This window comes from Pimephales promelas, chromosome 2, assembly GCF_988280905.1.
Source record: "Pimephales promelas chromosome 2, fPimPro1.hap1.1, whole genome shotgun sequence".
In the NCBI taxonomy this organism is placed as follows: Eukaryota; Metazoa; Chordata; class Actinopteri; order Cypriniformes; family Leuciscidae; genus Pimephales; species Pimephales promelas.
Genome location: NC_142770.1, coordinates 51820476 through 51830475, shown reverse-complemented (window position 1 = coordinate 51830475; position 10000 = coordinate 51820476). Strand labels below are relative to the sequence as shown.

The following is a 10000-nucleotide window of genomic DNA, read 5'->3' as shown; positions in this document are numbered from 1 at the left end:
AGGAGGGGGTACGGCGGTGGGGGTCCCTGCCCAGGGCTCTGGTTCTCCGAGTCGGGCAGGAGGGGGTACGGCGATGGGGGTCCCTGCCCAGGGCTCTGGTTCTCCGAGTCGGGCAGGAGGTGGTCCAGGCGGGTGCCCCCTGGTCCCCCCGACGTGTTAGGGGGCAAGCGGTGGGTCTCCCCCAAGCCCAAAGCCCCGGTTCCCAGAGTCGGGTAAACTGCGGGAGTAACTTTGACTCTCTTAAGGTAGGCAGGAACCGGTGTGAGTGGTGTGGAAAGCCGAGTTGGGGCTCCATGTTCTGGGCACAGGTGGATCTCCTAGTGGTCCACCCCAGGCCCAGAGTGTGGAGCCCCAACTCGGCTTATTTTTTTTTTAAAATTATTATTATTATTATTATTTTTTTTTTTATCTTATTTTATTTTATTTTTTCAATTTTTCGGGATGCACCGGGTAGAAGTTCAAACTTCAACCGCCGTGGGGGTCCCCTGGCCAGAGCTCTGGTTCTCCGAGTCGGGCAGGAGGTGGTCCAGGCGGGTGCCCCCTGGTCCCCCCGACGTGTTAGGGGGCGAGCGGTGGGTCTCCCCCAAGCCCAAAGCCCCGGTTCCCAGAGTCGGGTAAACTGCGGGAGTAACTTTGACTCTCTTAAGGTAGGCAGGAACCGGTGTGAGTGGTGTGGAAAGCCGAGTTGGGGCTCCACGCTCTGGGCACAGGGGGATCTCCTAGTGGTCCACCCCAGGCCCAGAGTGTGGAGCCCCAACTCGGCTTATTTTTTTTAAAATTATTATTATTATTATTATTATTATCTTATTTTATTTTATTTTTTCAATTTTTCGGGATGCACCGGGTAGAAGTTCAAACTTCAACCGCCGTGGGGGTCCCTGGCCAGCGTTCTGGTTCTCCGAAGTGGGGCTGAGGGGGTCCAGGCGGGTGCCCCCTGGTCCCCCCCGACGTGTTAGGGGGCGAGCGGTGGGTCTCCCCCAAGCCCAAAGCCCCGGTTCCCAGAGTCGGGTAAACTGCGCGACTAACAATGACTCTCTTAAGGTAGTCAGAAACCGGTGTGAGTGGTGTGGAAAGCCGATTCGGGGCTCCACGCTCTGGGCACAGGGGGATCTCCTAGTGGTGCCCCCCAGGCCCAGAGTGTGGAGCCCCAACTCGGCTTATTTTTATTTTTATTATTATTTTTTTTTTTATTTAATTATTATTTTGGGATTATTAGACTGGGTAGAAGTTGCAACTTCAAACGGGCATATCTCCGGAACCAAGCCGAGTTGGGGCCCCATACACCCGGCGTGGGGGGCCCTCCTAGAGGCCCCCAATACCCCCGAGTGTGGAGCCCCAACTCGGCTTACTTTTCGAGTTACAGCCGGTCAAAGTTGAAACTTTAAAGGGCCATATCTCCGGAACCAAGCCGAGTTGGGGCCCCATACACCCGGCGTGGGGGGCCCTCCTAGAGGCCCCCAATACCCCCGAGTGTGGAGCCCCAACTCGGCTTACTTTTCGAGTTACAGCCGGTCAAAGTTGAAACTTTAAAGGGCCATATCTCCGGAACCAAGCCGAGTTGGGGCCCCATACACCCGGCGTGGGGGGCCCTCCTAGAGGCCCCCAATACCCCCGAGTGTGGAGCCCCAACTCGGCTTACTTTTCGAGTTACAGCCGGTCAAAGTTGAAACTTTAAAGGGCCATATCTCCGGAACCAAGCCGAGTTGGGGCCCCATACACCCGGCGTGGGGGGCCCTCCTAGAGGCCCCCAATACCCCCGAGTGTGGAGCCCCAACTCGGCTCACTTTTCGAGTTACAGCCGGTCAAAGTTGAAACTTTAAAGGGCCATATCTCCGGAACCAAGCCGAGTTGGGGCCCCATACACCCGGCGTGGGGGGCCCTCCTAGAGGCCCCCAATACCCCCGAGTGTGGAGCCCCAACTCGGCTCACTTTTCGAGTTACAGCCGGTCAAAGTTGAAACTTTAAAGGGCCATATCTCCGGAACCAAGCCGAGTTGGGGCCCCATACACCCGGCGTGTGGGGCCCTCCCAGAGGCCCCCAATAGCCCCGAGTGTGGAGCCCCAACTCGGCTTACTTTTCGAGTTACACCCGGTCAAAGCTGGACAGGAAGTGGCCGTATCTCGGGACCGGAAGGTCCCCGTGGCTCGGGACGGCGGGAGGAGCAAGGTCCCCGAGAGCGGGCCCCGCACCCGCCGCCGCGAGCCGCTGGGACCTCCCGGTCCCGAGATGGGCCCCGTTACGCGCGGGCGACTTTCGGAGAAAACGGCCCGTATCTCGGAGAGGGGAGGTCCCAGCGGCTCGCCCTTTCGGGTGTCGGGGGCTCCCCACGGGCCCTCTCGGAACCCGCCTCCCCCGGGCCCCTGGGACCTTTCCTTCCCGGGCGCCCCCCCGACACGTCGGGCCCCTTTTCTCCGGGACCCGGGGGCCCCGGAGCTCGGGGGCGGGCTCTTTGCGAGGGGCCCGCCGGGACGCCACACTTGACCCGAGTCCGGTGTCTCTGGGCCCCCGGGTCCCCGAGCTACGTGCGTTCGAATTCGGGGCCCTTTTCCGGGCCCGAAAATCCCTCAAAGTCCGAAAACGTGCAGCGGGCGGGGACTTCCGGGGCCCCGGAGGCTCTGACGGCACACCCAGGGAGGTGCACCGTCCTCGGGCACGGCCAGGTGGCCCCCCCCCCGGGGTCCTGGAAGTCCCCCCGCCCCCCGGAGACACCCACACCCACCCACCGGACGGGAAGATTCCGTTTTTCGCCGATATCTCGAAGACGGCCGGGCGAAAAAATTTCAAACTCGGGTCTTCCGTAGGCCTCGAGGGGCCCTATCCAAAGAGGCCACCCGCGTCCCCGGGGGCCTCGGGGTCAGGGAGTTAGGCCCGGTCAAAGGCGCGGCGTTTTTTGGCTTATATCTCGCGAACCCCTGGGCCAATCTTCCCCAAACTCGAATCGACCGTAGTGCCGGACGGGGCCTTTCGAAAGAGCCCACCCACGAGGTCCAACTCGCCCGGGTCCCCGAGTTATAGCCGTTCAAAGTCGGGGGTCCCGGCGAACGGCGATCCGGTAGGGGGCGTCCCCGGGGCCCGCCGCCGCCCTGGTTCGAGCGAGGGCCCCCGTGGGACCTCGCCACCCAAATTTGAGCTCTCTGGGCCTTCGCGTCGCGGAGATACGGGCGATTTTCTCCCGGGATCGTGACGTCATCGGCGGGCGCCATTTCAGAGCGCGGCCGAGGGTTTTCGGCCGATATCTCCGCGAATACTCGACCAAAAACGACGAAACGCATATGGACGCGTTCAGCTCGGCGAGACGGTTCGAATGAGCCCGGCCTCGGCCGGGCACGTCGAGTTTTCGGCGAGATATTTGCGTTTTTCCGCTTCCGGGGCGCTTTGGGGGCCCGTATCTCGGGCCCCCGGGGGCCCACGGGGCTGGGGGCGGTCTCATTCGAAAGGTCTCGTCCCGTTCTCCAGCCCATAAAAATTTGGCGTCGATCGGAGCCGCCTTCGGCGAGCTACGGTCGTTTGAAGCCCCGTGCAGTGGGGTTACCGTCCTTCAAACAGCCGCCGCTCGCAGGGGGAGTCCCGGGGAGGCATGGTTGCCTGTATGACTTGGGCTTAGAGCACCCAGCCCCGCGCTCCTGGAGGAACCTCCGGTGCACAGGGTCTGCTGCAACCAGCCACGTGGGTTTTGAGGGGTAGGGGAGCGTGCGCTCTCCTCCCCGGGCGGGCGGCCGGGCCCTGGGGGCTCGCGCCTCCACGGAGGGACCTCGCTCCCGGGGCTTCGTCCCCGGGGCTCGGGGACTCCGTGGCGGCTCGGCCCCCGGGGTTCGACCCCGCTCGCTCGCTCCAAAACCCAAGTCCAAAACGTGGGGTTGCACGGGAGCTCCGGGCGCGACGGGTCTCCACGCACGGCCCCGGGGAGGGAGCTCCGACCCGGGCCGGAGGCAGATTCGCCCCCTGCCCCCCGGCTGTCCGCCCGGAGCCGAGACGGTCCTAAAACGGGCCTTGGGGGTGATGTAGAAGGGTAACGCTCACCCAACCAGGACTCACACAAACCGATCTGCATCCCAGGCAGGGTGCGGGTCTCCTGGGCACGAATAAAGCCCGATGCCCCGTGGGTGATGTTGGCCCTGGCCACTCAAGGCACTCACCCAAGCCAGAGAGGGTGCACTCTGGCTGGGGAAGCAGATTCAATCTCTGCTGTGGTGGAGCTCTGGAAAAACGCGAAACCTCCAGGAAAAGACGGCCCGATTTCTCTGAAAAGTGCATCCCAGGCAGGGTGCGGGTCTCCTGGGCACGAATAAAGCCCGATGCCCCGTGGGTGATTTTGGCCCTGGCCACTCAAGGCACTCACCCAAGCCAGAGAGGGTGCACTCTGGCTGGGGAAGCAGATTCAATCTCTGCTGTGGTGGAGCTCTGGAAAAACGCGAAACCTCCAGGAAAAGACGGCCCGATTTCTCTGAAAAGTGCATCCCAGGCAGGGTGCGGGTCTCATGGGCACGAATAAAGCCCGATGCCCGTGGGTGATGTTGGCCCTGGCCACTCAAGGCACTCACCCAAGCCAGAGAGGGTGCACTCTGGCTGGGGAAGCAGATTCAATCTCTGCTGTGGTGGAGCTCTGGAAAAACGCGAAACCTCCAGGAAAAGACGGCCCGATTTCTCTGAAAAGTGCATCCCAGGCAGGGTGCGGGTCTCCTGGGCACGAATAAAGCCCGATGCCCCGTGGGTGATGTTGGCCCTGGCCACTCAAGGCACTCACCCAAGCCAGAGAGGGTGCACTCTGGCTGGGGAAGCAGATTCAATCTCTGCTGTGGTGGAGCTCTGGAAAAACGCGAAACCTCCAGGAAAAGACGGCCCGGTTTCTCTGAAAAGTGCATCCCAGGCAGGGTGCGGGTCTCATGGGCACGAATAAAGCCCGATGCCCGTGGGTGATGTTGGCCCTGGCCACTCAAGGCACCACTCACCCAAGCCAGAGAGGGTGCACTCTGGCTGGGGAAGCAGATTCAATCTCTGCTGTGGTGGAGCTCTGAAAAACACGAAAACCTCCAGGGAAAAGACGGCCCGGTTTCTCTGAAAAGTGCATCCCAGGCAGGGTGCGGGTCTCCTGGGCAAGAACGAAGCCCAATGCCCACCTTGAAACGGAGCCTGGGCTCGACTCTGAAGCCCAGATCTCGAAAAACGACAAAGTACAAAAAGGTGCGGTGGCTCCAAACCTCCATGCCCTCAGACCTCCCTGGCCAGCCCAGGGAGGGTGGCCCGTCCTGGGCCAGACTCAGATTTCCCCCGCCACCCCTGGAGCTCCGCCTGGAGCGAAGACGGTCCTAAAACGGACCATGGGGCTCTTGTAGAGGATGAGGGAGGGAGAGAGGGGCCTTCAGAGAGCCCCTTGGCCGGCTTGACTCTGGAGTCGAATTTGGAAAAATAGACAAAGTCCATAAACGTGCTGTTGGTTCGGACCTCCAGGGCACTCAAGGCACTCACCCAAGCCAGAGAGGGTGCACTCTGGCTGGGGAAGAGGATTCAATCTCTGCTGTGGTGGAGCTCTGAAAAACACGAGAACCTCCAGGAAAAGGCGGCCCGGTTTCTCTGAAAAGTGCATCCCAGGCAGGGTGCGGGTCTCCTGGGCAAGAACGAAGCCCAATGCCCACCTTGAAACGGAGCCTGGGCTCGACTCTGAAGCCCAGATCTCGAAAAACGACAAAGTACAAAAAATGTGCGGTGGCTCCAAACCTCCATGCCCTCAGACCTCCCTGGCCAGCCCAGGGAGGGTGGCCCGTCCTGGGCCAGATTCAGATTCGCCCGCCACCCCTGGAGCTCCGCCTGGAGCGAAGACGGTCCTAAAACGGGCCTTCGGGGATGTATGAGAGAGGGGAAGCGTGGTGGTGGCAAACACAGAGGACCCCCTACCAGCGATCAGACCGTCGTGAGTCCCACTCAGAGTCACTCTGGGTGGGCATGTAAAAATCCAGATTACGCCGCGCTGGAGCTCTGGAAGTTACGAGACCTCCAGGAAAAGACAGGCTGGTTTTCTGAAAAGTGCACCCCAGGCAGGGTGCATCTTTTCCTGGGCACGAGCCCAGCGCACATGGTGTGGTGGTCCGGCTCTGGTGCCAAAGTTTGGGGGAAAAAATAGACAGAGTCCAATAACGTGGTGTGGTTCCAAAGCTCCATGCCCTCAGACCTCCCTGGCCAGCCCAGGGAGGGTGGCCCGTCCTGGGCCAGATTCAGATTCGCCCGCCACCCCTGGAGCTCCGCCTGGAGCGAAGACGGTCCTAAAACGGGCCTTCGGGGATGTATGAGAGAGGGGGAAGCGTGGTGGTGGCAAACACAGAGGACCCCTACCAGCGATCAGACCGTCGTGAGTCCCACTCAGACTCACTCTGGGTGGGCATATAAAATCCAGACTACGCCCCGTCGGAGCTCTGGAAGTACGAGACCTCCAGGAAAAGACAGGCTGGTTTTCTGAAAAGTGCACCCCAGGCAGGGTGCATCTTTCCTGGGCACGAGCCCGGCGCACGTGGCGGGGTCCGGCTCTGGTGCCAAAAAAATTGAGAAAAATCGACTAAGTCCAATGGCGTGACGTGGGTTCAAAGCCCCATGGTCTCAGACCTCCCTGGCCAGCCCAGGGAGGGTGGCCCGTCCTGGGCCAGAGTCAGATTCGCCCGACACCCCCTGGAGCTCGACCTGGAGGGAAGACGGTCCTAAAACGGGCCTTCGGGGCTGTATGGAAGAGGGCAAGTGTGGTGGTGCAAAACACAGAGCACCCCCTACCATTGATCAGACCGTCGTGAGTCCCACTCAGACTCGCTCTGGGTGGGCATATAAAATCCAGACTACGCCCCCCCGTCGGAGCTCTGGAAGTACGAGACCTCCAGGAAAAGACAGGCCGGTTTTATGTAAAGTGCACCCCAGGCAGGGTGCGTCTTTCCTGGGCACGAGCCCGGCGCGCGTGGCGGGGTCCGGCTCTGGTGCCAAAAAATTTGAGTAAAATCGACTAAGTCCAATGACGTGGTGTGGTTCTAAAGCTCCATGGTCTCAGACCTCCCTGGCCAGCCCAGGGAGGGTGGCCCCGTCCTGGGCCAGAGTCAGATTCGCCCGACACCCCCTGGAGCTCGACCTGGAGGGAAGACGGTCCTAAAACGGGCCTTCGGGGCTGTATGGAAGAGGGCAAGTGTGGTGGTGCAAAACACAGAGCACCCCCTACCATTGATCAGACCGTCGTGAGTCCCACTCAGACTCGCTCTGGGTGGGCATATAAAATCCAGACTGCGCCCCCGTCGGAGCTCTGGAAGTACGAGACCTCCAGGAAAAGACGGGCTGGTTTTATGGAAAAAGTGCACCCCAGGCATATGCTTGTCGAACGGTCGGTCTGGGTAAACGGCGAGTGTCCGTGCTGTTGCGTGCGAACGAGATTCCCAATGCTAACGAACCTCCCCCGGCTGGCGACCGGGGAGAGCGCCTCGTTTTCGGGCACGAGCGAATGCGTCTGCCTGGCGGAGCCCCCGTCGGTGCCGAGGTGGTCCTGAGACGGGCCTTCGGGGTTTTGTCGAGGAAGGGGACAAGCGCCCCAATCGGACAAGGCGACGGGCTAAAAAATGGTGCTCGGTATCGGTTTCTGACATCCAGGCGGGGATGCGTCATCTGGGGTCGGCAGGCAGGCAGGCAGGCGGTCACCAGGGCGCTCTGGAGGAAAAGGCCCCCCCTCCGGAAAAAAAGGACAGAGTCCGTAAACGTGAAGTCGAAAGAGTTCCCCAGGGCCGGCCCGTCTCCATGGCCGGTGACCTGGGTGGGTGCCTCGGACCCGGGGCGAGACGGTATCGGTGGGCGTGAACGGAGCACCCGTCGGTGCCGAGACGGTCCTAAAACGGGCCTTCGGGGTTTTGTCGAGGAAGGGGACGAGAGCCCCGCTCGGACAAGGTGACGGACCAAAAAAAAAAGCGTTGCTCGGTATCGGTTTCCGACATCCTGGGGAGGATGCGTCGTCTGGGGTCGGCAGGCAGGCGGTAACCAGGGCGCTCTGGAGGAAAAGGCCCCCCTCCGGAAAAAAGGGACAGAGTCCCTAAACGTGAAGTCGAAAGAGTTTACCAGGACGGCCCGCCTCCCGGGCCGGTCACCCGGGAGGGCGCTTCGTGCCCGGGGCGAGACGGTATCGGTGGGCGCGGCGGAGCTTCCGTCGGTGCCAAGACGGTCCTAAAACGGGCCTTCGGGGTTTTGTCGAGGAGGGGACAAACGCCCCGCTCGGACAAGGTAACGGATCTCCGTGTGACGGGCGCCTCCGGGTTGCCCACCCCCCGGGGCCCGAGAGGAGCGCACCCCCTCCTCCCGGGCCGTCGACGCGAGGGGTGTTTAGCCTGATCGATTGGAACTTCGGACGCGCCTGGGGACGGCCCCTGCCCGGTCGAGAGACCGCTATGGGCAGCTTGCTCCTCCCCGCTCTGCGCGTCGACTCTAGACGCGGCCTCCCTCCGGGGAAAGCAGGCCGCGTCGACCTCGGGAGACTCAGAAGACCCGTCTGAAACGAACGTCCGCCACGGCGGGCGGAGGACGCGGTCGCGTCGGTCGGATCGGACGGCGAGCGGATCGGGGGGCTCGACACATCCCCCCACCCTCCCAGTCTTCGAGCCGGCTCTTCGCACCCGCGCCTCCCCCGCCCGAAAGGCACCCTTTCCCGGTTACGGCCTCGACCCAGCGGCCACACCTTCTCCCCCCCAGAGAGAGAGAGGAGGGTTCCGCACGCGCCCCCTATGAGCGGCCGCGCCGTCCCCGAGCCCCCGGCCCGCCGACCCGGGCCGCACTCGGGGCGGAGCGAGACCCGTGTGTAGGAAGCCAGCGTGTTCGCGGTTCTCCTTCCCCCCCTACAGGGCGGTTTACCTGGTTGATCCTGCCAGTAGCATATGCTTGTCTCAAAGATTAAGCCATGCAGGTCTAAGTGCACACGGTCGGTACAGTGAAACTGCGAATGGCTCATTAAATCAGTTATGGTTCCTTTGATCGCTCCACCCGCTACTTGGATAACTGTGGCAATTCCAGAGCTAATACATGCAAACGAGCGCCGACCCGGCTCCCCTCGGGGGGTCGGGGACGCGTGCATTTATCAGATCCAAAACCCATCCGGGTGCGGCTCCGGCCGCCCCGGCCGCTTTGGTGACTCTAGATAACCTCGGGCCGATCGCGCGCCCTCCGCGGCGGCGACGACTCATTCGAATGTCTGCCCTATCAACTTTCGATGGTACATTCGGCGCCTACCATGGTGACCACGGGTAACGGGGAATCAGGGTTCGATTCCGGAGAGGGAGCCTGAGAAACGGCTACCACATCCAAGGAAGGCAGCAGGCGCGCAAATTACCCATTTCCGACACGGAGAGGTAGTGACGAAAAATAACAATACAGGTCTCTTTCGAGGCCCTGTAATTGGAATGAGCGTATCCTAAACCCATGGGCGAGGACCCATTGGAGGGCAAGTCTGGTGCCAGCAGCCGCGGTAATTCCAGCTCCAATAGCGTATACTAAAGTTGCTGCAGTTAAAAAGCTCGTAGTTGGATCTCGGGAGCGGGCCGGCGGTCCGCCGCGAGGCGAGCCACCGCCTGTCCCGGACCCCTGCCTCACGGCGCCCCCCGGATGCCCTTAACTGGGTGTCCGGTCCTCGGGGCCCGAAGCGTTTACTTTGAAAAAATTAGAGTGTTCAAAGCAGGCCGCCCGTCGCCGCTGAATACCGCAGCTAGGAATAATGGAATAGGACTCCGGTTCTATTTTGTGGGTTTCTGGAACCCGGGGCCATGATTGAGAGGGACGGCCGGGGGCATTCGTATTGCGCCGCTAGAGGTGAAATTCTTGGACCGGCGCAAGACGGACGAGAGCGAAAGCATTTGCCAAGAATGTTTTCATTAATCAAGAACGAAAGTCGGAGGTTCGAAGACGATCAGATACCGTCGTAGTTCCGACCGTAAACGATGCCGACCCGCGATCCGGCGGCGTTATTCCCATGACCCGCCGGGCAGCGTGCGGGAAACCACGA

The 10000-nt window shown here is 61.5% G+C and overlaps 1 pseudogene; it reads left to right on the top strand.

The window, feature by feature from the left end:
• Window positions 1-8853: 8853 nt before the first annotated feature.
• LOC148998067 (18S ribosomal RNA) overlaps window positions 8854-10000 on the top strand; it is a 1642-nt pseudogene continuing 495 nt past the window's right edge.